Source organism: Ovis aries, chromosome 1, assembly GCF_016772045.2.
Source record: "Ovis aries strain OAR_USU_Benz2616 breed Rambouillet chromosome 1, ARS-UI_Ramb_v3.0, whole genome shotgun sequence".
Classification (NCBI taxonomy): domain Eukaryota; kingdom Metazoa; phylum Chordata; class Mammalia; order Artiodactyla; family Bovidae; genus Ovis; species Ovis aries.
The window spans coordinates 268,306,650-268,334,229 of NC_056054.1; the positions used below are offsets into that span (position 1 = coordinate 268,306,650).

Sequence of the window (27,580 nt, forward strand, 5' to 3'; positions counted from 1 at the left end):
TAGCAGGGGACTAGGAGACAGGGACATTGACCAGGGGACTCAGCTGGTAAAGAATCCGCCTGCAATGCAGAAAACCCTGGTTTGATTCCTGGGTTGGGAAGATGTCCTAGAAAAGGGCTAGGCTACCTACTCCAGTATTCTTGGGCTTCCCTGGTGGCTCAGGTGGTAAAGAATCTGCCTACAATGCAGGAGACCTGGGTTTGATTCCGGGGTTGGGAAAATCCCCTGGAGGAAGGCATGGCAACCCACTCCAGTATTCTTGTCTGGAGAATCCACATGCACAGAGGAGCCTGGTGGGCTACAGTCCTTGGGGGTTACAAAGAGTCAGACACGACTGAGCAACTAAGCACAGCACAGCACAGGAGACAAGAACACCAGGAACCCTCATCTGTGGCAGGAGTGGGTAGTGATAGCAGAATATAGGGCTTTACTACTGTAATGGGTTGAATCCTCTGTTTTCCCTCACATTTGTATGTTGACGTCCTAACACCCCAGGGCCTCAGAATGTGATCCTATCTGGAACTAGGGCAGATGCAGACATAATTAGTTAAGTTGACATTATACCAGAGTAAGGTGGGCTCTAATCGAAAATGACTGCTGTCCTCATAAAAGGGGTACATTTGGACACAAACATGCACAAAACCGGGAGAACTCCAGAGACACCAAAGTGTCATGTCTACAAACCAAAGAATGCCAAAGATTGCATTTACTAGGGGAGAAGCACTCTTCCTCTCAGTCACAGAAGGAATCAGTCTAGCCAACATCTGATCTTGGGCTTACAGACTCCAGAAATGTGAGATAATACATTTCTGTTGGGTAAGCTGCTCAGTCTTGGGGCCCGTGTTATAGCAATGCTAGGAAATTAACCCAACTGTAGCCTCATGTCGACCCCCAGGTTGCTGTGACCTAGGTCCTCCAACAGCTGTGATTACAAGCCCATTTTGAAATTCGAAGCTCCTTAAACTCATCAGCAGAGCCTGATTGTAAGCAAGTGGCAAGGAGTCAACCAAGTAATTCCTGCCAGGAATAGGAATACAAGTTTCCTGTTTTCACCAGAGTGAGAAGGTCCTGTTGTTTCTTCAGGAGTAATGCCATAATCCAGTTTTAAAGAGCTAGGTCTTTCCTGTTGAGCTGAGGCTTTCCTCTGGGGACGCACATGTTTTTCACAACCAAGGAAGTCCCATTCTTCATTTTCCTGGGACACTGTCAGTGCCCTTTTGTTTGTCCTTCAGTTCAGTTCAGTTCAGTTCAGTTCAGTTCAGTTCAGTCGTGTCTGACTCTTTGCAACCCCATGGATTACAGCATACCAAGCTTCCCTGTCCATCACCAACTCCCGAAGCCTACTCAAACTCATGTCCATCACATCAGTGATGCCATCCAACCATCTCATCCTCTGTAATCTCCTTCTCCTACTGCCTTCAATCTCTCCCAGCATCAGGGTCTTTTCCAATGAGTCAGTTCTTCCCATCAGGTGGCCAAAGTATTGGAGTTTCAGCTTCAACATCAGTCCTTCCAATGAGTATTCAGGACTGATCTCCTTTAGGATGGACTGGTTGGATCTCCTTGCAGTCCAAGGGACTCTCAAGAGTCTTCTCCAACACCACAGTTCAGAAGCATCAATTCTTCTGCACTCAGCTTTCTTTATAGTCCAACTCTCACATCCATACATGACCACTGGAAAAACCATAGCCTTAACTAGACAGACTTTTGTTGACAAAGTAATTGGGACTGGATGCCACAATCTTCGTTTTCTGAATGTTGAGTTTTAAGCCAAATTTTTCACTCACCTCTTTCACTTTCATCAAGAGGTTCTTTAGTTCCTCTTCCCTCTCTGCCATAAGGGTGGTGTCATCTGCATATCCGAAGTCATTGGTATTTCTCCTGGCAATCTTGCTTCCAGCTTGTGCTTCATTCAGCCCAGCGTTTCTCATGATGTACTCTGCATAGAAGTTAAATAAGCAGGGTGACAATATACAGCCTTGACATACTCCTTTCCTAATTTGGAACTGGTCTATTATTCCATGTCTAGTTCTAACTGTTGCTTCTTGACTTGCATACAGATTTCTCACGAGGCAGGTGAGGTGGTCTGGTATTCCCATCTCTTGAAGAATTTACCAGTTTGTTGTGATCCACAAAGTCAAAGGTTTTGGCATAATCAATAAAGCAGAAATAGATGTTTTTCTGGATCACTTGCTTTTTTGATGATCCAGCGTATGTTGGCAATTTGATCTCTGGTTCCTCTGCATTTTCTAAATCCAGCTTGAACATCTGGAAAGTTCACTGTTCACATACTGCTGAAGCCTGGAGAATTATGAGAGTTATTTTGCTAGCGTGGGAAATAAGTGCATCGTGCGGTAGTTCGAATATTCTTTGGCATTGCCTCTCTTTGGGATTGGAATGAAAACTGACCTTTTCCAGTCCTGTGGCCACTGCTGAGTTTTCGAAATTTGCTGATATACTGAGTGCAGCACTCTCACAGCATCATATTTTAGGATTTGAAATAGCTCCACTGGAATCCCATCACCTCCACTAGCTTTGTTCATAGTGATGCTTCCTAAGGCCTATCTGACTTCACACTCCAGGATGTCTGGCTCTCGGTGAGTAATCACACAATTGTGGTTATCTGGGACATGAACATATTTTTTGTATAGCTCTGTGTATTCTTGCCACCTCTTCTTATTATCTTCTGCTTCTGTTAGGTCCATACCATTTCTGTCCTTTATTGGGCCCATCTTTGTATGAAATGTTCCCTTGGTATCTCAAATTTTCTTGAACATATCTCTAGTCTTTCCCATTCTATGGTTTTCCTCTATTTCTTTACACCGATCACTGAGGAAGGCTTCTTATCTCTCCTTGCTGTTCTTTGGAACTCTGCATTCAAATGGATGTATCTTTCCTTTTCTCCTTTGCCTTTAGCTTCTCTTCTTTTCTTGGCTATTTGTAAGGCTGCTTCAAACAACCATCTTGCCTTTTTGCAGTTCTTTTTCTTGGGAATGGTCTTGATCCCTATCCCTTGTACAATGTCACGAACCTCTATCCATAGTTCTTCAGGCACTCTGTCTATCAGATCTAATCCTTTGAATCTATTTGTCACTTCCACTGTATAATTGTAAGGGATTTATTTGTCCTTCTTCCCACTTGAATAGTAAACTTCTCAGTCACATATTCTTTATAAGCGCATTACATGATAGGCACTCAAAAGTATGTATTACTGAGGATGTTGATGAGATGATGGGAGTAGTCAAGACAAGGACAGAAATCAGCCGCTTCTTCAGTTATCTACACTTCGCTGTAGGGTTGGGTAGAACACTGATGTCACCCCTAGAAAGTGCTTCTGTCTCCTTTTCCAACTCCTAAATTTATTCATAAAATTTATACTCAGAGATTGGCATGGCATTATTTGGAATGAGACATTTAAAATATCTGGCATCACATAAAAATATAAACATCTTTAAATTAGTCCCTGGAAGACTTGCTGGCCCTAAAACATTAGTTTGAACTAACTTTTTGATATACAAGAAAATCGAGCAATCCTATCTCTTACAACATAACATTTACTTTACTAGCATTCTGCTGCTGCTGCTGCTGCTGCTGCTGCTAAGTCGCTTCAGTCGTGTCCGACTCTGTGCGACCCCATAGACGGCAGCCCACCAGGCTCCCCAGTCCCTGGGATTCTCCAGGCAAGAACACTGGAGTGTCCTAGGAAATGTTATTCCAATTTTCAAAAATTATATAACCAAGAATTTATTTGGTGTCTTTTGTATGCCAAGCAGTGTGTAATGGAGAATAAAGAAACTCAATACATGGTTTCCGCTCAAAAGGAGCTTTCTTGGTAAGCAGGGCAAGAGCTCAATAAGAGAAGCCATAACGGTGGCAGAAGGTGAGGTGTTGAATTTTTCAGGACTAAGAGCTCAAAGGAAGCTTGCAGTCCTCGGAGACAGAGAACCTAAAGCAACCTTACAAAGTCAGTCTTGCCTTGGCTGGGGATTCAGCTTGGCTCAGACAATTCCTTTCACCTCTGGGTTTCTAGTTCTGCAAAGGAAAAATGTCATTGATCCGCCAAGGCACACTCATGAGAAATGCACACAAAAAAATCTTTAAAACATGTGCATTTATTGGTGGTCAGCAAATGCTAAGTAAATTGTGACCGAACTTTTACTGACCAAGTGGTCATCCGTTGGTCATCTGTTGATCATCGTTTGCCTACGCCTGCTCAGGCTGTTGTAACAAATACTGTAGACTGGGGGTGCTTAGACAACCTGCATTTCTCACACTTCTGGAGGCTGAAAAGCCCATCAGAGTGCTGGCAGATCCAGGGTCTGGTGGCATCTTCTTCTTGCTTTGCAGATGGCCATCTTCCTACTGTATCCTCACTTGGTGGAGAGAGAAAGATCGTCTCTCTTACACTCTTCTTATAAGACACTAATCCCACTTATGAGGGTGCCACCCTCATCATCTCATCATCTCCCAAAAGTACCACCTCTTAATACCATCACATCAGAAGTCAGGGTATCAACATAATGAATTTTAGAGAGACACATAGTTTTAATCCATAGCAGCATTTATTTCCCTGGTGTTGTTACAATGCACACCCTATCTTTCAGAAACCAATTCTTGTCCACTCTTGGACTAAGAACATTGGCTGAGATGGACCCCATTCATTATGGCTTCTGTGTGGGTGCTTGACAGTATTCTCTCTAGGGTCTTCCAGGCCTTGGGCACAAGTTTGTCTGTTTGGAACCAAAACTTTCTTTTGGAAGATGCAGTGCCATACAGCAGGTATTTACATGCTCTCTTCATCCACAGGTCAAGTTATAATGCAGTATTGAACTCCTGGTAAAGTATGAATAAAGGAAATGATAGCAAAAATGAGATTAATTTAGTGATATCAAAACTATTATACTGATGATTTGGGAGGGTTTAAAGGGCCTCCCTGGTGGCTCAGACGGTGAAGAATCCACCTGCAATGCAGGAGACCTGGGTTTGATCCCTGGGTCAGGAAGATCCCCTGGAGGAGGAAATGGTAACCCACTCCAATATTCTTGACTGGAGAATTTCATGGACAGAGGAACCTGGTATGCTGTAGTCCTTGGGGCTGCAAAGAGTCAGACACTTTGAAGAAGCATTTTCTAAATACTTTGAAAGTGCACTTTACAGACAGATTTGTAAAGATTTTAGGTCCAACAATGGTAAATCACAGGGTTATTTCGGCTCATTTAGAAGGTCAATGAAAACTCTCAGTAGATGCTTTTGAACTGTGGTGTTGGAGAAGACTGTTAAGAGTCCCTTGGACTTCCAGGAGATCCAACCAGTCCATTCTGAAGGAGATCAGCCCTGGGTGTTCTTTTGGAAGGAATGATGCTAAAGCTGAAACTCCAATGCTTTGGCCACCTCATGCGAAGAGTTGACTCATTGGAAAAGACTCTGATGCTGGGAGGGATTGGGGGCAGGAGGAAAAGGGGACGACAGAGGATGAGATGGCTGGATGGCATCACCGACTTGATGGACTTGAGTTTGAGTGAACTCCGGGAGATGGTGATGGACAGGGAGGCCTGGCATGCTGCAATTCATGGGGTCACAAAGAGTCGGACATGACTGAGCAACTGAACTGAACTGAATCGGTAACAACTGTATTCATATTCTACCTATTGAAATCTCTGGAAGCTCTCTCTATACCAACTTACAAATTAATGAAATATTCTGAAGAATGTGTCATCTCATTATATCTTATAATGCTGTTAAATATAATTAAAATAAAATCTGTCCAAACTGTATTAAAAATTGCAAGTGTCAATATTTCAGTAAAATATTGTACAATTTTCTTAAATCCCAGAAATCCATCCCATCTAAATTTATCTTCCTTGGCTATATGGTATCTTTCCTATACGTAAGCAAATAAAAACGGTATCAACAATACTATGATGACGTCTATGTCAATATGTTATTAGAGGACACCAGCCATCATTCTACCCTTCCAGGCTTATTAAAATGAAATTCAATTAATTAAAGAAAGCGGATGAAAAAATGTTTCTTTTCAAAACTTAAATTATATATTTTACAATCAGGGCTAAAAAATTATATTGTATATTTGAATACTGTTGCTATGTAGAAAGCATTGCTATTTCTTGATAATAAAGAAAGAGGCCAATATTATGTCCGGGTTTGGAAAAAAAAAATAGATTCTGATCACAATGTCAACTTGAAGTAGATGATCACAGGGAGCCTCACATTTCTAGCACATGAATTGCTAGACTTCCCCCCACACACACACTGTGAAAGCCCTTGGGACTGGGGCCATTTTTAAAGGCTCTGGAGTGACCAGAACATTAGCTAATTTCAGAGAGTACGAAATGAAACACTATCTATGAATTCCAATAAGCATTGTCTCCGAAGATGACTTCTCAGAACTGCGGAACTCTTTATGGAGATTTTAGCTGGGACGATGGTGCTTGTAAGTAATCTCGCCCCAAAGCAGTTCATTTTCAAGAATACACTTACATCACTAATTGTTCTCACTCAGAAAGCTACTTAGAGCTCCCAGACCCTCCAGCCCCTCCCCTCTCCTCCCTTGCCTCCCAGTGTCCATCTTGTCTTTTAATGAAAACGCTCGGAGGCAGCGCTAAAAGGCAGCCCTGCCCGCCCATCTTCTGAAAGGGGATATGGAACTGCAGATGGGGCTCTCTCTTAGTGAGAAACAAGGTTGACTTAAGACTTCGCGGTGAATCTCTGCGAGTGTAGACAGAGCATCTTAAAACAAGGTGACCAATCGTAATTCAATACAGATATCATGACAGCGGTCCTTCAGCTCGGAAGCAGAATTGTAAACCATTTTTCTTCCCTTACTGATTTTTCTCTGACTCTTTTTTAAAATTTATTTATTTAGTTTTGGCTGTACCGGGTCTTCATTGCTGTGCAGCTTTTCTCTAGCTGCAGTGAGCAGGGGGCTACTCTCTGGCTGTGGTGGGAGGGCTTCTCATCCAGGTGATGTCTCTTGTTGCGGACCACAGGCTCTAGGAAGTATGGGCCGCAGTAGCTGTGGCACGTGGGCTCAGAAGTTGCAGTTCCCAGACTCTGGAGCACAGGCTGGGTAGTTATGAGGCATGGGCTTAGTTGCTTCGTGGCACGTGGGATCTTCCCAGACCAGAGATCAAACTGTGACTCCTGCACCAGCCAGTGGCTTCTTTACCACTGAGCCACCAGAGAGCCCATGAACGACTATTCTTTAAAAAAAAAAAAGTACTAAAGGGAAAAATTGAATTGTCTGAATAAACTCTCCAGGAAGAAAAAAAAAAAAAACAAAAAACTTTAAACCAAATTAAAATGCTTTACCCCAAAGAAAGAACAAAGAACAGCCTCTTATATTGGAGAATTTTTATGCTCTTAGAGATCTCTAAAGTTAAAAATTCCCAAAGATGATTGGATTTTGGCCACCTTAATTTTGATGAGAAAGGGAAGAAAAACTGCTTGGAGTGGCCAATAAAATGTGTTTGGGGAGTAGTCGCCCTTCAAAGGCTGTCTTAAGTACTTATTAATAATATTACAGACTTTCGACACTTTGAACTTCTTTGTATTTAAAGGGGGAAAATGGTAGATTGGGTGGAAACTAAAACCAAATTTTTTTTTTTAATTTTCTTACTGAGAAAAGTGGGGGGGGAAGTATCATGGAAAGATATCAAACTGGTGAAAACTGAGTATTAATTCCTTTTTTTGTTGTTTTGAGTTGAATACCAATGTGTTACTCATCCTCTTGGGGTTCAGAGCTCAGTCTGGGAAATTAAACTGCTTTAAAGATGTTGTGCTCACCATGCAGGAATTGCATGCATTCTAGCAGTGAGTCTCCACAAAGAGATGTGTGAATGAACCGTACCCTAAATCAGAGGGCACCAGACTGGAACACACTGATGTGAACACACACAGACATCCACACACAGATATCCGCACAGATGCACACACATACACACAAATAAATTTAGATAATGCTATTAGCTATATCTTGCTTAGAAATGTCCACTCTCCATCAGCCAATCACAACTGAAAGAAAGATTGGTCAAGAATCCTCAGAAAAATGAATGTTTATTGATTAAAGCAGTCTATGTTCAGTTCTGAGACTCCAAGAGACAGTCCCTGTCCCCAGGCCTTACCAGTCAGCAGGGGAAAAATGACGTGAAGCCTCAGGGATGTCCCCAAGGACACTCCTGCCCATCACTAACTGCAAGACAAGTACCTGCTCCGGGAATTCGAAGAAGACAGTGCAAGTAGCTGGGTTAGGCAGGATTATTCTAAGGAGGTATTCTTAGTAAAACTTTGTTTTGATGTAATTGCAAATTTACAGAAAAATGACAAAAACAGCGCAAAAGACTCCTGTGTACCGTCCCTAGATTTCCCAACTCTCAACGTTTTATCATTTTTGTTCTGTCATTTTCTATCTTGAGAATCACATAAATTGCAGCTGAGATGCCTCTTTATCAAATATTTCAGTGTGCATTTCCTAAGAAGAGAGATATCCTCTTACATAAGTTCGATGCAATTAGCAAAGTCAGGAAATGATCATTGATATGATGCTAGTATCTAACTTTGGAGAGGAATTTTTAACTGTCCCCTTTTGCACAGTTTTGCTGGGTACATGAGCTTCTGTGCCTTGAAAAGAGTGCAAGGGAAGACCCTCATTCTCAGACAGGTCTTGAGGGGCTTCCCAAAAGGCAGAAAGCAGACTCTAGACCTCCAGCCTAAGGAGTCTCAAAAGAGATGGCATTCAACTTTCTGTTTCCTTCTCAAAGAAAGAACGACTCTCTTCAACTCGTCCTTTAAGCAGACTCTATTTCTTAAAATTCCCTCTGACGGCAAAAGTTTAAGCTGCTGCCAGAGAAGTTGTCTAGCAGTTTTTTCCCGTCCCCCTGCCCCTCCCAGCCAGCTTCCTCCCCCTCCCTGTCTGCCCCCTGTCTGACACAGAAGCCACATCAGACACCAGGAGAAGACGCAGACTCATAGCCTGTCAACACATCCCTGGCTGCCTGACTCTCAGCAGGGTAGTTGCAGGGGGTCAGGAGCAGACAGGACGCTTCCAACAGGGGAAAATCCACCACTGTTTGCATCCAGGGAGGGCACAACGCCTTCCTCTTGGTGGCCAGGTGAGGGGAATTAGACCTGAGCCCCCGGTAAGAATAATAAGTGCCCTCCTGATTGACAAGCATCACCCCCCCTCCTTAATTTGGGTTTTGCCACTGGAAGGCTCAGAATACCTGGCAACATAGATCTTCAGCTGTTAATCTGGGATTTTCATTTTCAAAGGACTTTTGAGCCTTTATATGCAGATGTTGAAATCATTTCAACATGCTTTCCCCTAACAGAGTTCAGTGTTATTAAAAAAAAAAAAAAAAAACACATCACTTCCAGCAGGTTTTTCATGCTTAGGAACAGACACATTTTGGAACTTGGCTCCAGGGGATGGCCTGTTTAACCAAGTACAATCATGTGATTTTTCTATGACACTTCTGATTCTTCCAGAAATATGAACGGATGAACACTATAATGACCAATTCCTGGAACATGCACTTTTCCAGAACTTTCCCACTGCCTAATAAAGTTTACTTCCATTAACAAAAGGCATAACATTTAGCATTTTCCGGCTTTAAAAAAAAAGAGAGAAAACAGAATAAAGAATCCACAAAATGGAGGAAGCAAGGGACATTAAGACATTTTAATGATGGTTTTGCTCATGTTTAGTTGAAAATGAGAACTGACAGCTAGCTACTTCAGTGAAGCCTGTGCCGCAGACCAACAGACTGACAATTGTTAAAATGTGAGATCTTGGGCCCCACCCCAGACTTGCCTGCCCAACCAGAATTTGGATTTTAGCATGGTGCCTGAGTGATGTACAAGCATCACAGTTTGAGAAGCAGCACGATACACAGGTGTGCCACTCCCAACAAGGATGGATAGTAGGTTAGAAAAACAATTCTTGCAGAGTGATCAAATCACAAAGTGGGTTAGTAGAAGAGGCAGGAGCACGTGCTCTCTGAAGGGCTCAACAGCTAATATCTCACTTGATTTTTCCAAAGTGGAGCGGCCAAAATTAGCAAATAAAAATTTAGGACACAGTTAAATTTTAGACCAATATTACATAATTTTTGTGTGTCTTATATTTGGACATGCTTATAATAACAAACAATTTATTTAACTGAACTCCAAATTTAACTGAGCCTCCTATACTTTGTCTGGCAACCTTATTACAGAGTCTCTTGATTAAAAAAAAAAAAAAGTGTATAATATTGCTATATGGCTTGTTTGTAAACCGGGCCAATTGTGCTAAAGCTCCACAAGGATATGGATTTGTCAATGAAAGTGAAAGTGAAAGTCACTCAGTTGTGTCCGACTCTTGCAACCCCATGGAATAGTCCATGGAATTCTCCAGGCCAGAATCCTGGGAGTGGGTAGCCTTTCCCTTCTCCAGAGGATCTTCCCAACCCAAGGATCAAACCCAGGTCTCCTGCATTGCAGGCAGATTCTTTACCAGTTGAGCCACCAAATCCTGGCAATTTCCAAAATCCTTCAGAGTATTTTTATTTGCCTAAATACACTCAAAAATTTTGAAAGAAATAACGTCTAAAATCGTAATAACATAAATAATAGCTTTTTTCCAAGAATATGGAAATTGCTGATTCTAACATTGTTGCTTTTGAATTAATTATTCTCATTGGAACCAAAGAGGATAGACTAATCCAATCTCCTTGTCAAAGTCTGACATCCTCACTCCCTCATTCTGGTTTAAAGACGGCCACCAAGTCAGCCTCAAGAGTTGACATCTCTTCTTAGCCTGGCATAGCTTATAGTTTGTTTGCTGGTTCAGAACTGCAGGTTCTGTTCCTGGAAATGAGCATGGTTGGAGGTTCTCTGGCCTCAACACTGTACAGCGGGGTAAACCAGCATTTATGCCTGTCTGACTCACTCCTAACTGCTTATCAGAAACAAAGTCCACACAGAATTGCCTCAAGTAATTTCTTCTGCTGTTTTTCCACAGTTAATTCTTTGCATCAGCTGGAAATAAAAAGAAGAAACATCTTAACCCAAGTAGAGCCAAGGGTTATTCTCCTTTGCCTACGTTTTCTGAAAAATAATTTTTAAAGGCAAAAGATTCCTTCTGAATGAAGATCTGCCTAGTAGACTTTGATGAATCTCACTAATAAAACAATAAGCTTTTCCCTCTTAGTGATTTGTATTTCGTTTTTTCTCTCCTTATCTTTCTTTTTTCCTTCCTTTCTTCCTTTCTGCGTTCCTTCCCTTTCTTGCTTCCATGCTTTCTCTTTCTCTTTCTATTTTTTAAACCTTCTCTCCTTCCTTGCTTTCTTTGTATCTAAAATTCATCCATTTCTCGCACATGCCAGAGCTCATCTGTTTGGTCTCACTGGAACCCAGGCTGTTAAGTGCTAATTTGGAAGAATCCTACTTCCTGTGACATGAAGGGTGCTTACAACCAGAGGAAACATTTGTAAATGTGCTGGGGCCAGAGGGAGGCACCTCTCAGCTAAAATGGTAACCCACCCACCCTCTCACACCCAGGATCCCATGCCCGGTTCTACCCTCACTCCAGGTTTCCCTAAGCAGAAGTCGAATGGTTTATAAAATGTATTCAATCTGACATTCTCATAACCTAACAGTTTAGGTCAGCTTCTTCCTAAACAAGAAGGTGACTCTTCGGTCTGTTTTGTTTTGTGTGCTAAACACAAAGCAATTAACCCTGTGTTTGTATTTATGATCATCTAGGCATTCCATTTCTGAAACATAATACCTTATTTTAATGTATTCACCAAACATTTAGATGGCACTCGCTGTGTTCCAGGCACAGGCGGATGACTGACTGTGGATTCATTTAATAGTATAATAACCCCATCAGGTGGGTACTATCATTATTCCGTTTTACTGATGTGTAGAGGGATGAAGCAGGGTGCCCAAGGCCATCAGTCCAGCAAATGATGGATGTGGATTGAGCCCTGTTTTCACGAAGCTCTGCTCCCTTTCCCCTCGTGACAACAAACTCATTCCAAGCCACCATCAGGTTTTCAGGACCCTTCTATTTCTAACCATTCTCAATTCTCTCAGATAAGCCTGCACCCTATGGCACACCATTACAGCTTCTGATGAGACTTTTGCACAAAGCATTTTATAGTTCATATCATCATGTGAGCATCTGTAACAAGGCAACCTGTCGCCATCACCAAAAATGAACAATAGCAGACTATAACACCCAAAGAGCCATCTTCCAATATTCAAAAGTGCTTTAATTGTTAAGAACAGTACAAGTAAGACACATTAAATCAATAACGTGTAGAAACTATTATACAGTTCAAAAAACGAGCTTTTACCTTTTAGGGACAGAGGAAAACAAACAAACAAAATCTCTAAGTTCTAACGATTTCTCTCAAATGGAAAACACAGATAATAAATGCCCAGGGCCAATGACTGGAGTAAAATGCACATAACATTCGTAGAAAAGGAAAGAATTCAAGCATGTGTTCAAAGAGCAATAAAATAAAATTGAGAAAAAAATGTAAAAGAAGAGAAAGCCACAAAAATGTCTTTCTTTCGATGTTTATTTTTGTGTTAAGTAACACAGTGATAATACCATCAACGGATTGTGATTGGCTGAACATAACACAGTATTTTAAAGCAGAAAAAGAAAACCTTGAAAGACCCAGCCTTTAGTTCCCATGAAATGTTCTAAAATCACTGGAACAAGTGGACTGCTGGTTTTCTGTCTATTGCAACAACAGAAATAAAACCTGGCAGGGAACAAAATGGTTTCCCACTTCCAGCACCTACTCATCTTTTTCTCCCCCGAGCTGTTATTGAGATCAAGTTTAAGAAGACACCCCTTTTAAATCTCCTGGAAGTCTCTGAAAAATAAAAATAGGCAGAAAAGGATGATTATGGAGGGTTGTGGGTGGGAAAATCATGTACCCAATTTGTTCCTGAAGTTTTGAGAGAAAGCAAGATGGTTATAATAACATATTTTGGCTGATTCATCTAAAAAGAGCGTGCCCAGCGTCAAGTGCTGAGTAGCTGAGCTGGTGGTGACAGTCGAGTTAGCATTCCTGAAGCCAGATGTTCTGGGTCAGTGTCAGCTCTGGGCTCACTGATGCACTGTGTGTTCTTAGGATGATGGTTTAGAAGGTTGTTTTTTGTTTTTATTTTTGTGTGTTTTGCAGAGTGGCAGAAAAGGGAGAAAGTTGCAGGGAATAGTGTGGAAAACTCCAGACTGTCTTAACAGTTTGGTCAATTGAATCATCAAAAGAATTGAGTTTTTCAGAGAAAAAGAGATTTTTCCTACAATACTGAGCAAACCTTGTCTGTTTCTGATCACCAGATGAGTGGCACACGGTTATAAAATATCTCCAAGTTAATTTCATCTATGCTAAGATTTAATAAGAGCGGTTTTATTTTAGACCACTATCAGCCGTGGAACGCTTCCTTCTCAGTACAGCTGTGTGATACTTAAAAAGACATCCACAAATTATGACCTCATCAGTCCATCCTAAAAGAAATCAACCCTGAACATTCATTGGAAGGACTGATGCTTAAGGTGAAGCTCCAATACTTTGGCCACCTGATGCGAAGAGCTGACTCACTGGAAAAGACCCTGATGCTGGGAAAGATTGAGAGGAGAAGAAGACGATGGCAGAAGATAAGATTATTAAATGGCATCACCAACTCAATGGGTAATAATTTGAGCAAACTCTGCAAGCGGGAGACAGAGGAGCCTGGCAAGCTACAGTTCATGGTGATGCAGAGTCAGACACGACTTAGTGACTGAATGACAGTGACAACATAGGAAGAAAAATTAGACAACCGCTCACAACGGCTGCCTTCCCAGAAGCCAGAGATGCAGTGGAGAATTCCCACAGCTCTGACATGGCCTGAGCTGCACCCCAGGGATAGTTGCAGGCGGGAGATTGATGCAATGGGGAGGTCCCCCACCCAGCCCCAAACCTACTGCCACCTCTAGTTCTCTGTGATTTCCATAATCGAAGACAACAGCTTTTCATTTCACAATTATTGATAGCAATCACAAAACTAACACCCGTGAGAAAGGTTATACTACCACCAGCAATCCCACACTGGTTTCAGAGATCCATTATTTCATTAGGGGTTGCAAAGTGGTGGTATGCTGACTCCTAATTGTTTCTTTATTTATTAACTGGAATTCTTCTAAGGAAAGAAGAACTTGGCCTCCTCAGCTATTTCATTATTTCGAGGTACAGCCCTGTATGAAAAGGGAAGTTAAATATTTGAATGTGTCCCTTTATTTGTTAGTTTTCTAAATAATGAGTTGGTTCCCTAGTATCCTACAAAGGGAGCACATACACTTTTTAAATATTGTTATGAATGCAAGGGTTTTAACAGATCATCTGTGTTTCAATTCTTTGCAATACTGTTATTTTTTCTATCCATCTTTGGACATGGTTGTTTTATCTTTGGGTAGTAGGAGCCTTTGACTGTTGACTTCTGTATATTTTGAATTTTCTTCCCAGCCCAGTGGTCTTTAGCAGCTTCCTTGCTTCCGGGTATGGCAAGATGTCACAGACTCATCTGGAACATTTCCCACCTCAACCTGGATGCAACCAGTATTTCCAAGGCACCCTGGTTCTTCTCAGTGAGAAAGGTGTTTGGAAACTACAGTATGGATACTAAGAGCTCCTTGGTTCTGTATCAGCTATTGGTTCTAAACCTTTCAGTGGGCACAGTCAGGAAATAATTTTAGAAGAAATAGTTCAGAATTCATACCAATATTTCCAACTCAAGTTTTGGGTTATAGGTTTTTATGTAATTTTGCTGGATTTTTCTATCTATTTTTTTCTCTTATGTTAACAAAATCTGCCTGCAATGCAGGAAATGGAGGAGACTTGGGGGTTCAATCCCTAGGTAGGGAAGATCCTCTGGAGTAGGAATGGTGACTCTTTTCAGTATTCCTGCCTGGAAAAATCCCATGGCCAGAGGAACCTGGCAGGCTAAGTCCATGCGGTTGCAAAGAGTCAGACAAGACTGAGCAAGTGAACACTGAGCACTGATGTAAAAAAAAAAAAAAAAACCTTGGTTTTTTATGACATTAGTATAATATTATGTGTTTTGTCCTAATTTAGGGCTTCCCTTGTGGTTCAGCTGGTAAAGAATCCACCCACAACGCGGGAGACCTAGGTTCGATCCCTGGGATGGGACGATCCCCTAGAGGAGAGAAAGGCTACCCACTCCAGTATTCTGGCCTGGAGAATTCTATGGACTCTCCAGGGGGTCCGTGGGATCGCAGAGAGTGGGACACAGCTGAGTGACTTTCACTTTCAACTTCCATGTGAAAGTTTCAGAAAAAAGTTTCAGAATAACCTTATCAAAATATTACTAACAACATAGTAATTTAGTTAATGAAAGGAGTTAAAGATTTCATTGTAGCTCTTTTGCTTTAGGATATATCCTACTGCAGACATGCAGCCAAATAAATGAAGGTTAAAATTATTTGATATAATTCCTTTCTATAGGGTTAATCGGAGAAGGAAATGACAACCCACTCCAGTACTCTTGCCTGGAAAATCCCATGGATGGAGGAGCCCAGTAGGCTACAGTCCATGGGGCCGCAAAGAGTCAGACACGACTGAGCGACTTCACTCACTCACTCATTCATAGGGTTAATGCCCAGGTTGGTGTACTTAGTTTTGCTTTTGAATTCAGGGATTGCTTTCTTTACATTTTGTTTTATGATTTTGTAAAATATTTTTGTGTTTGAAATGTACTAAACAAGGTACATTGAGAAAACTCTGGCTTCCAAAGCTGTTGTTTCCAATCTGTTTCCCCCTTCTCCTGTAATTAACCATTTTTAAAAATTATTGTTTCTTGTCCTGTGGCTTTTTATGTGTGAAATATTAAATCCTCCTTTATCTTAGAGAAAATGTAGTATATCATATATTCTGATCTTCACCTTGGTTTTTGCACTAAGTGCTATTTCCTAGAGATCACTCCACAGGAACGTATACATTCGGCTTTTCTTTCTGTTGTTGTTGTTTAATGGCTAAGTTCTGTCCGACTCTTTGGTGACCCCATGGACTGTAGCCTGCCAGGCTCCTCTGTCCATGATATACCCCCAGGCAAGAATACTGGGAAAGAATACCATTTCCTTCTCCAGGGCTTATCTCTGTCAGCAGCTATATAATACTTTACCGTGTGGCAATCGCGTTGTTTATTCAACTTGTGCCCTCCTGATGAACATTTAAGTTATTGCCAGTCTTTTACTGTGATTCACGGCACATGAATAGACTTTTGTGTTCTTTCTTTTTTTTTTTTTTCTTTTTACTTTACTAGTTTCTCATTGGGACAGATTCCTAGAGGATGGATTGTTTGTTAAAAGATACAGAGAGATAATATTGCTAAGTTCTCCCCGGGGGGCCACGCCATTAGCATTTCCACCAACAATGCATAAGAAGATCTGTTTCTTCACATCCTCTACAACATAAAGTATTTCAGACTTCAAAAACAATTGGAATATCTACCAAGAAAGAGTTTTATCAGTACTTGAGGGTCACCTGAGTGAAAATCTGTAAGGCATTTGATTGATATGTCTCCGGCATTTAGATCTACAGTTGACTTGAAAAAAATAGAGAAGTAAAAGAAATGGAAAGAAAACTTGACAGAGGAGAATCTCTTTTGTTTATTGAACAGCAGAACTGATCATGGAAGTAGCTATGCCTGACCCTCATTTTCTTGTAACCTCAACTCTTCAAAGTTAAGCGCCATGCCCATTTTAAGATAAGGAAACTAACACAGGGAAGAAGTGGTGTCTTGCTCAAGACAGGGCCGTCCAGCTACTTGGTCTCAAGACAATGTTCTTTTTTTCCGCTTCCTCTAAGACCCAGGGCAAACTCCAGGAGAGAGTGAAGGACAGGGAGGCCTGGAGCGCTGCAGACAAAGAGCAGGACATGACTTAGCAACTGAAGAACAACAACAGTGAGGCCCAGTGGGAGAGTGGGGAAGTAGAGTCAGGCTTGAAGAATCGGAGAAATGTATTCCTAGCTCAGGCCTGTTGTTGAGCCGGGCATGCAGTCTACATGCATCTCTTGACTCTCTGGGTTTCAGCTCCCTCAGTCACAAAATCAAGGGATTAGGAAAGAGGCTGCCAGCTGCCTTCCTGGGCCCTGATCTACATTCATGAGCTTCAGAGAACTCTGCAACTGGAGCTGGCAGACATGGGTGGGAAAAGCCGGGAAAACCCCACTTCCCGCTTCCATCAGTCCAAACCCAGGTCAGAAGAGCCCAAGACACTCCCATTCTGGGTGTTGCCTCCAAAGGCATTCCTGTTGATGGCACTCGGTACCAAGGTTAGGGAGAGGGAGGAGTCTTTAATATTTGCCAATTCCTGTCACAAACAAGGCGTTTTGTAGGTGTTTCTTATTTACCATGGCAATTTATCCTCACTGCACATTGGCTCTTCAGAGAAGAAATAGAGCGATGGAGTCATTTATCCCAAATGGTATAGCCAGCAGCAGAGCAGGGATTATAGTCCTGCTACTTCTCTGTATCTATGGGCTCTACCTTGAAGCAGAAAATAACATTATGCATTTCACAGAAGACAGAATGTACATTGAACGTTATTAACTAAACTCTGCCCCAAACTGGAACCTCTGGGTATGACAGAGAATATTCCAGTTTTCTTTGAATTCTCTACCAGGAAATCTGTCACAGGACAGCCCTACAAGGAAATCAGAAAGCTGCAACAATAGTCTCATCCGTCTAGTCACCAAAGCTGGAAGAAGTTCATTTGTCACAAAGCAGAAGAGGTGTGCCAAGGGGAAATTGACACAATTGATCAATAACAATACAGTGAGGACTGTATTAGGTGACTGACACACGACCTAATTTAAGATGCTCTGCCTGTGTGCTCATGCGCCGAGTCATGTCTGACTCTTCGTGACCCCACGGAACATAACCCACTAGGCTCCTCTGTCCATGGGATTTTCCAGGCAAGAATACTGGAGTGGGTTGCCATTTCCTTCTCCAGGGGATCTTCCTGAACAGGGATAGATCCTGCCTCTCCTGCCTCTCCTGCACCGACAGGCCGATTCTTTACCATGGAGCAACCTGGGGCGATAAGATTACTATTCCCATTTACAGATGAAACAACAAGACTCAGAGATGTGGAATAAGTTTCCCACAATCCTCGCTAGTTGTGGTGAGGCCATGATTCTGTCAAGCTTCTTTGGTATTCCAAAGCCCACTCTAGTTGTCCCAGCTGGAAGTCAATGTTACACACTAAGGGAATCCTTGAGTGTCCCTGTACAGAGGGCAAGACCAAAGAAACCACTGAGTGGCTCTTCACCAGGTGTGATGTCTCAAACACATCACTTAATGACTTTGGAATTCAGTTTATTCCTCTACAAAACAAGTGCGTTGAAGTAGCTGCATTCTAAAACCGATCAGTGCCTTCACATTGCTCTGAGGGCAAGTCCCCCGCGTCCTATTTGCCTTGCCCCTGCCTTCCTGACATGTCATTCCCACCCATCACACCCTAGCTCTCAGGGACCTCCCTCCCTAAGCACCTCCAGAGGATGACGTCATCCCCACCTTAGCATCACAGGGCACACTGCTCCTGGGCCTGGAGTTCGGTCCTTCTCTCCAAACCATCTCACTGCCTGGGTAAATCCTGTCTGTCCTTCAGGCATCAGCCTCTCCATCTCTTCCTCGGGGAATTCTGCCCTGACCACGAGACCGAGGAAGATGATTCTCCTCTTCACCACGCTCAAGTCCCAGCCTCCCGTTCTCAAGACCACCAGCCAGCCCAGTTCACCTGCTTTCAAAACTCTGTTCTCATCAGGGCCTATCTAGTCAATGAAAACTGTCAGCTTTTAGGAGATGTGCGTCCTCATACTCCTCCACTCCCACCCAATGTGCCAGTATGTAAAAATACTATGGGTCAAATACTGGAATCTAGCAAAATGTCCATCCAAAGGCAATTTTTTAAATCAGTGACTTGGTCTTTAAAAAGAACAAAGCAGGTCTGAATGTGCTAATGTGGAAAGACATCTATTAAATAGGGTTGTGTTTTAAAATACATGTTGCAGAAGAATATGTGTGATGTGATTCCATGTTTTTTAAAATGAAAAATATTTATGCATCTATATGGACAGAAAACACTCCTAGAACAGAAGTGGGACTAGGCAGCGAGGAATTTTTTTTTCAAGTACACCTTCTTATACTGTTTGTTTGTTTGTTTGTTTACTATGAATATAAATTTTATAATTAAGTTTTTAAATAAAGAGGAAAAGTCACTCAAGAGTAGCAGGAGTCTTCCAAGTACTGGAGAGGGTACACATCCTAGTTTCCTGCATGGATGGCCTAGATGTCTTTCCTAAAGTGTCCACCCAAAAGGTCCGCTATGTCCTAGACATCTCTTTATCTTTCCCCCCACTTCCTGTAAGACTTGTCAACCTCAAGAACCCAGTTCTTATGCATTCTACTTTCAATTCCAATGCAAACATTTTCCATTCAACTTAAATAAATACAGCAAGCAGTTACAGATCGCCTCCTGTGCAAAGCCTTAGACTAAGCATGTTGGGGAGGAAAAGTGATGACGACAATGACCTTGACTTCCATCCATCCATTCATTCATTCATTCAGTATATACAACAGGTCCTGGGTGAGCAACGCATATAAGACAGACGTGCCCTGTGCTGCTGCTGCTGCTAAGTCACTTCAGTCGTGTCCAACTCTGTGCGACCCCATAGATGGCAGCCCACCAGGCTCCCCCATCCCTGGGATTCTCTAGGCAAGAAAACTGGAGTGGGTTGCCATTTCCTTCCCAATGCGTGAAAGTGAAGTTGCTCAGTCGTGTCCGACCCTCAGCGATCCCATGGACTGCAGCCCACCAGGCTCCTCCATCCATGGGATTTTCCAGGCAAGAGTACTGGAGTGGGGAGCCATTGCCTTCTCTGACATGCCCTATACTGTCTCACATTCTACAAGCCAGTGGTCCTAACCATCCTCCCCAGGCCTCACTCCAGAGTGAAGACGGTCACTCCAGCATTAACCTAAGGGATGGCAGGAAGGATTCCAGGTGCCATGATACCATGGTGGATAGGAGGTATTTGAGGAGCTTCTTCCTCTTCTGGGCACTCTCCCACCCTCCCAGAGTGGAGAATAGCCTTCTCCTGGCTCCTCTGATGTGAATCCTGGTTCCCCGCTGCAATTCCAGAAAGTTCTCCACAGATGGGGAAACCACTCAGACTAGCAGGTGAAAGGAAAATTATTATAGTGTTAGCAACAATAATAACAAAGAAAAATAATAGCCACCTTTTAGTGAGGATATTTTGTGTGCTATACATTTTAACTGATTAATCCCACCTTAGGTATTATCACCCCATTTTCCAGATGAAAAAATAAAGCCTCTGAAACACTAGCTTGAGGTCTTGCAAGTGGTAAATGGGGGTTTCAATCCAGGTGACTGACGTCAGTGGCTGCTTCCCATCCCGTGGAGACAGCATCAAAGCTGTTCACACAAAAGGCAAACATCTCTGACCCCACCTGCTCTGTGTCCCCATCAGCACACAGGCAGAACAAGACCATAAGGACAGAGGTGTTAGCACAGACATCCAAGATGAGTAGATGGAATTACAGTGTGATTCTATATCTCTTATTATTTGAAACAAAACCATAACTTAGAGAAAAATAAGCTTTGCAAATAAGAGATAACTTTAGCCTTCCAAACCAGGAATTACCCGCTTCTATAACAGACTGCTTGGTTTCATGAAGCACACACATTCGTGAGGCTGGTTAAGCAGTGGGTAGCGAGGTAGTGAGGCTTGATTTAATTTCTCCATGATTCAGACTTGTCCAGACATGTGTCCTCAAACTGTATTTGAGGGCAGTGAGGGTAAATAGTCCCCAGACCAGAAGATGTTCCCTCGGTCACCTCCCACTCGCCCTGTCTGCTGACCTCTGGAGGAAATTCAGCCCTGCAGTTAACATCTGTGGTCCAAGCAGCCGGGCTGGAGTAAAAGGTACTTAACCGTCCAGCTCGTTTTGCAAGGTTAGAAAGAATCAATAGGAGATGTGTTTAATGCGGTATCTTATCAGGTCTCATCGCACTTTTAAAACTGAAATATCCACAGTGGTGTGTATCACCCTAGTCTCACGGTAGAGAATGGGCTTAGTGTGGTCTAAGATAGATATCACGGCTTTATTACATACATGAAAAAAAATAAAAATAAAAACTTGGGAGAGTCCTCTGGAATTTCGCTCTTGGATAGTTTTCTCTCTGATCCCCCCTCCTCCTTCTCTCCCTTTCAACTAAATGTTCATCCTTTCTCTCCCCTCCCCTCCCCTCCTCTCCTTCTCTCCCTTCTTCTTTCTTTGTCCCTTCTTTCATCCTTCCCTTTAATTTCAGCTGTCTGATTATCTCCCGTGGAAGATCGCCAGGGCCTCAGCAAACCGCCAAAGAAGCTGGGTGATTTCCCCTCCAGTTCCCGTGGGCACACATGTCGGCTGTGAAATCCAGACTCGGAAACTCTCTCAAGGTGGGCGGCGCTGGTTGGAACCCATCCGCTTAGCAAAGCAGACATTTCCATAAGCTTCAATGCAGTTATTTTGAAAGAGAAACCTGTCTAGACAGAACATAATTAAACATAGCATCTTGTTCTTTTGTTAAGCAGACCACAAGGTAAAATTCTTTGTTGAGTCTAATACATAATATAGAATACCATTGGAAAATCAGAGATTGGAAGGTCAAAGTTAGAACTTGGGTTTGTGGGGCGGTGGTGGTACTGGTTTCGTAATGAAGCCTGTAGGGGAAACCATCATCTATCACGGAATGGAGTGTCAAAACAGATGAAAGAAACCAAATCTCAGTTCAAGGCTCTATCAGCATTTGCACAAGCAGCCTTAAGGACATTCACCTTGTAAGAACTTGCCTGTAGAATTCTTAGTATTTTGGTTTAGAAGTAACCCTACAATATCATCTGGTCCTCTCCCCCCACAGAGTGACTGCTGACACAGAGCCTCAATCGTCTGGCTTGAAAACTTACTGATAATTGCCATTGTTGAAATTTTCAAACCGAGTGGTTGAACTGGGAATAAAACAACTGTGTTGGTGTGCTGTAGGCTGCTGAAACAAGTACTGTTCAGCGGGGAGCTCATATAACAGAAATGTACTGTCTTGAATTTCTGGAGGCCAGAAATCTGAGGTCAAGGCATCATCTGAGGGCTAAAAAGGAGAATCTCTCCCAGTTTCTGGCAGTTTGGAGCTTTCCTTGCCTTGAAGATGACAAGCCCCCTGTCTCTTCACATTGTTTTCTCTCTGCGTTTTCTGTATGTCCAAATATCTATCTTTTTTTTTCAAAGTTCACCAGTTATATCGAATCAGGGGCTGCCCTAATGACCTCAACCTACCTTGATCATCTGCAAGGACCCTGTGGCCAGGTAAGGTCTACTAAGTCCTAGAAACCAAGGACTAGGCCTTCAGTGTCCTCTGTAGGGGGAGGGGAGAGAACAGTGCAGCCGATAACAGTAGCCACGTGTTTGCACACCCACATGTTCAACACCTGTTACCCTACTTTGAGCTGAAAATGCTGTGTGCCCTCTTGGATATTCTCACTAAGTTCTATTTAATAGTGCCTTAACTACCCTGGAACTGAGGAGCTTGACCACCTGGAGGACGAACCTTCTCCAGGGCACAGGACAAAGGTGAGACCCAGGCCATATGGAAAAAACGGAGATTCCAGCCCATTCAAAACAGATGTCTCTCATCATGGAACAAGGGTGTGGGTTGTGGCCTAACCACCGTCCTTCCTTTGGAAATTCACCCAAAGCCGGGGGTGAAAGCTGACCCGCCTGAACTCTTGCAGTAAAGCAGTGCTTTTTCTTTCACATAAGCGGTAGAATAGCTCACTATACCATGAAAAGGATAATCTAGAGGTCAGATTGAATCTAGTATAAATTATGACATTAGGTAAAATCCAACGTGACGTATCCTGGCATTGGTAATCCTACTAATACGAAGGTCAGTGAAGGCTTCTTTCTCTAATTTTCATCCACAGGTATGTAACATTAAATATGCAAAAAAAATGGTATTTTTTTATTGTCTTTAACCTAAGGTCCTCATGATTTAAATATAAATCCCAGTGTCTATGACAAAAACGTAGTGAACATATAAATGTAAAAATATCAAATAAAAGGGCCAAATCCTATGACCACAGAACCAAAAAGTAACATACGTTTCCCTTCATCTTTCTGCCATCCTGACCACCACTTGGAAAATCGTGCTTCTAAAATAATTCACGGCAATTCTATTTCCAGTTTTTCTAAGGAATATCCACACTGTTCTCCATAGTGGCTGTACTAGTTTGCATTCCCACCATCAGTGTAAGAGGGTTCCCTTTTCTCCACACCCTCTCTAGCATTTATTGCTTATCGACTTTTGGATAGCAGCCATTCTGACTGGCGTGGTTTTGATTTGCATTTCCCTGATAAGAGTGATGTTGAGCATCTTTTCATGTGTTTGTTAGCCATCTGTGTATCTCCTTTGGAGAAATGTCTGTTTATTTCTGCCATACGACCCAGCAATCCCACTGCTGGGCATACACACCGAGGAAACCAGAATCGAAAGAGACACGTGTACCCCAGTGTTGCCTGCAGCACTGTTTATAACAGCCAGGACATGGAAACAACCTAGATGTCCATCAGCAGACAAATGGATAAGAAAGCTGTGGTACATATACACAATGGAATATTACTCAGCCACTAAAAAGAATACATTTGAATCAGTTCTAATGAGGTGGATGAAACTGGAGCCTATTATACAGAGTGAAGTAAGCCAGAAAGAAAAACACCAGCAGTATACTAACCCATATATATGGAATTTAGAAAGATGGTAACGATAACCCTGTATGCTGTTGGTGCTATTGCTAAGTCGCTTCATGTGAGAGAGCAAAAAAGACACAGATGTATAGAACAGTCTTTTGAACTCTGGGAGAGGGCAAGGGTGGGATGATTTGGGAGAATGGCACTGAAACATGTATAATATCATATGTGAAACAAATCGCCAGTCCAGGTTCGATGCAGGATACAGGGTGCTCAGGGCTGCGGCACTGGGATGACCCAGAGGGATGGGATGGGGAGGGAGGTAGGAGGGGGGTTCAGGATGGGGAACACATGTACACCCGAGGCAGAGTCTTGTTGATGTATGGCAAAACCAGTACAGTAATGTAAAGTAATTAGCCTTCAATTAAAATAAATAAATTATATTAAAAAAATAAAATAATTCATGTTGATGTGTGGCAGAAACCAGCACAACACTGTAAAACAACTATCCTTCAATAAAAGAATTTAAAAATGTATATAGTGACGGAAGGTTAGAGCTTCCTTGGTTTGATTAACCTAATTAAGGAGGCTGTTAAGGCCTAATTAAGAATCTTCTTACTTTATTTTAAAATGAGGAATGCATATAAATGTTCCCTATTTAATAACCGGATGAACCCACCAGAGTGTCTTAGATCTGAGAGACAAGATATTTTTACAAAAGAAAATTCTAAACTAAAGCGTGAGTGGAGAGTTGAGAGAGAGGAACTATATGCCTGTACAAGGAAGAATATTTTTCCTCTCTTGCCTTTCCCGTGAATTCCTTTATTCCATAATAAAGAACAGAGAATTTAACATTTAATTTAAGGTTATTTGTCAGTAGAGAACATAACAGCCTTTGAAATTACAAAGGAGATTCTGCCTCAGCCTATAACATCCATTCTAGTTGCCTGGGGTGGGCACTCTGAGGATGTGAGTATAAGTGATTATTATCCATCTCCTATCATAGACACATAAAAAAAGTACCAAATCCCAGTGAAACCACTTGTACACAATTCATTCTCTGTAGTATGGCTATTGTGAAAACCTTGGTAAAATTCTAAATTTTGTTCAAGCTCAAAGAATCCAGGTAAACTGGTATGCATATAGCAGGGACCTGGTGTCATGCTGATGAAAAATGTCAGCAGGGACATCTGTCCTTCTGTCTCCAGTCCCACCCCACCCTAAATTGTCCTTTAATTTAGACTCACCCTATAATTCAGGGCCTTCCTTCTCTGAGGATTCATCCTGGTTTGCTCTCAAACATGCTCATGTCTACTGTTGATTTCCGTTCTAGGAACCTAGTGGTCCATGCCTTCCACCCTGAATTGCTCATATTCACTGAGAACAGCAAAGAACAGGAATTGAACATGCTGATGTCTGGCCCTAAAGGCTACAGTGTGAAACAGGCTCTGCCATAAGCTCATTATAACATTTGGATAAAGACCGGCCTCTCAAGTCTTAGTCTCCTCATCTGCAAGACAGAAAAATTACGACCATCATCACAGTATGGTTGTGAGAATTCAAGGATCTAGTGAACCTGGCACGTGTCAAATGCTTGGGAAATGTTAGTTACTATCACCATCACTAGCACTAATTGCTGTCAATGCTTTGTCATTTAGATGTCTACTATCCATTGTTCCTTTATAATCATATCACAAATGTATCTCTTTATCTGCCACGAATGAGGCATTCTCATCGCTCACGTGTCACGTCAGTCTCACCTCTTCTTCTGTCTCTTGCTTCCACTTTTAAGGCCCCTTCTGATTACATTGGACCCTCCAGGATAACCCAGGATAATCTTCCCAACAAGTTCAGCTGATCAGCAACTTGAATTCCACCTGCGGCCTTCATCTTCCATTGCCACATAAGGTAACACACTCACAGGTTCTGGGGATAGGATGTGGACATCTTTGGGGAGCCATTACTCTTCCTGCCACAAACTTACAGGGACTTTAAGTATTTCTACAACTTTTCTGCAAAAGAGCTTTTATTTTTTAACTCAAAATAGAGAATGCTCAATTTTAAAGGGATGTCAATGCTTATACAGCAAATGAGTTTACCTGTTTGCGCTGAATGCCTTCATCAGCTCTGGGATTTGGGGAGTGTCTACAGCACTCCCATGTCACAGATGAACACCTGGGGCTGGAATTGGATTTGATGTCCTGCTCCCAGTGAACTGGTTTCTCTTTACCCCTTTCTGCCTTCATAAAGGCCCTTAGAATTACTGCTCCTAATTCTACAGACTGGACCAATCTGTAGCATGGCCTGGGCTGGCAAAACATGTACATTTCAGGCAAAAATAAATAAAAAAGACCAATACTTTCAAAAAAAATCAGGGTAGAAAAGGAGTTTGATCAGAATTCAGAATATTTAATAAAAATTCTGTCATGTATACAAAAAAGTCCTTTGGATTTCTTCCCCATATCTTATTCTGATAAATGTGAAAACTGAGTAATTGAGATGATTTTTCAATAAAATGTGAAAGATATAGAACAGCTGAATGAAGGAATAACTAGGGAAAAAATTTCATAGTTGTCTACAATTTCCTGAGAAGAAGGATGGAAGACTTTTCCTTTTCTTCTCCTAGTTCTTGTAGTGATATTGAAAAGGGGGGGGGGGGACAGAAAAATAAGCCTACAGACCAATCTCCCTTATGATTATCAATGACAAATTCTAAATGAAATATTAGCAATTTAATTTGGAAATGTATTCTAAAAATATTACACTGTGATCAAGAAGAGTTTATTCTAAGTATGCAAGAATGATTTACTTCAGAAATCCAAAATGACTCAGTGCATTCAATCAAAAGAGAAGTCACAGAGTATTAACTCTTTAAAATTCAAAGTGTATTTGATAATCTGTTGTTGTTTAGTTGCTTAGCCATGTCCAAAGCTTTTGTGATCCCACAGACTGTAGTCTGCCAGACTCCTCTGTCCATGGGATTTTGCAGGCAAGAACACTGGAGTGGGTGGCATTTCCTTCTCCAGGGGGATCTTCCTGATCCAGGGATCAAACCCGCTCCTCCTGCATTGCAAGCAGGTTCTTTACCACTGAGCAACCTGGGAAGCCATTTTTGATAATATTCGACATCTAATATTGATTTTATCAGCCTTTTAGTAAACCAGAAGTAGATACCAATATTCCTTATCATGATAAAGACCACTGGTCCTCACTTTAAGCCAGCCATCATTAATGCTGAGATACCCACATTCATGTTTGGAAAAAATGTGACACCTACTACTGCCACTGGCTTTTCAAAATTGTTCTGAAAGTTTTAGCCTTGTAAAAGGTCTTTAAAAGACAAATGACAATCTATAAAGATTGTAAAGGAAGACGCAAGTTATTAGGAGTAGCATTAAAGAAAATAACGAAATTTAACTGAAAGATATAAAAAGAACCGAATAAAAGAAAGGACAGGCCATAGTCTGGGCTAAAAGCATAAAGAGGAAAACTCTCCTTCACCTGTCCCCAACAATTAATAGATATAACTAATTTTTAGGCCACAACTGAGTGGCTGAACTGAACTGAACTGAAGAATTTGAAACCTTGTAGTGAAAAGTTAAAGTACAACTGGGAGAACTAAATACTTCATAATTGGACACCTAACTGAATAATAAGAAACGTAAGACTGACTTTGGAAAATACATAAAATTCATGAATATATAGTATAATCACATGTAGAAGCATAAATATTATATTATAAAATAGTAAAAGT

General features: G+C 41.9%; 1 long non-coding RNA gene across 1 annotated transcript in view; it reads right to left on the reverse strand.

The window, feature by feature from the left end:
• Positions 1-21,054: 21,054 nt before the first annotated feature.
• LOC132657707 (uncharacterized) overlaps positions 21,055-27,580 on the reverse strand; it is a 30,769-nt gene continuing 24,243 nt past the window's right edge. The window contains exon 3 of the long non-coding RNA XR_009596238.1: positions 21,055-21,632. This is a non-coding gene — a long non-coding RNA (uncharacterized LOC132657707). The remainder of the gene's footprint in view (positions 21,633-27,580) is intronic.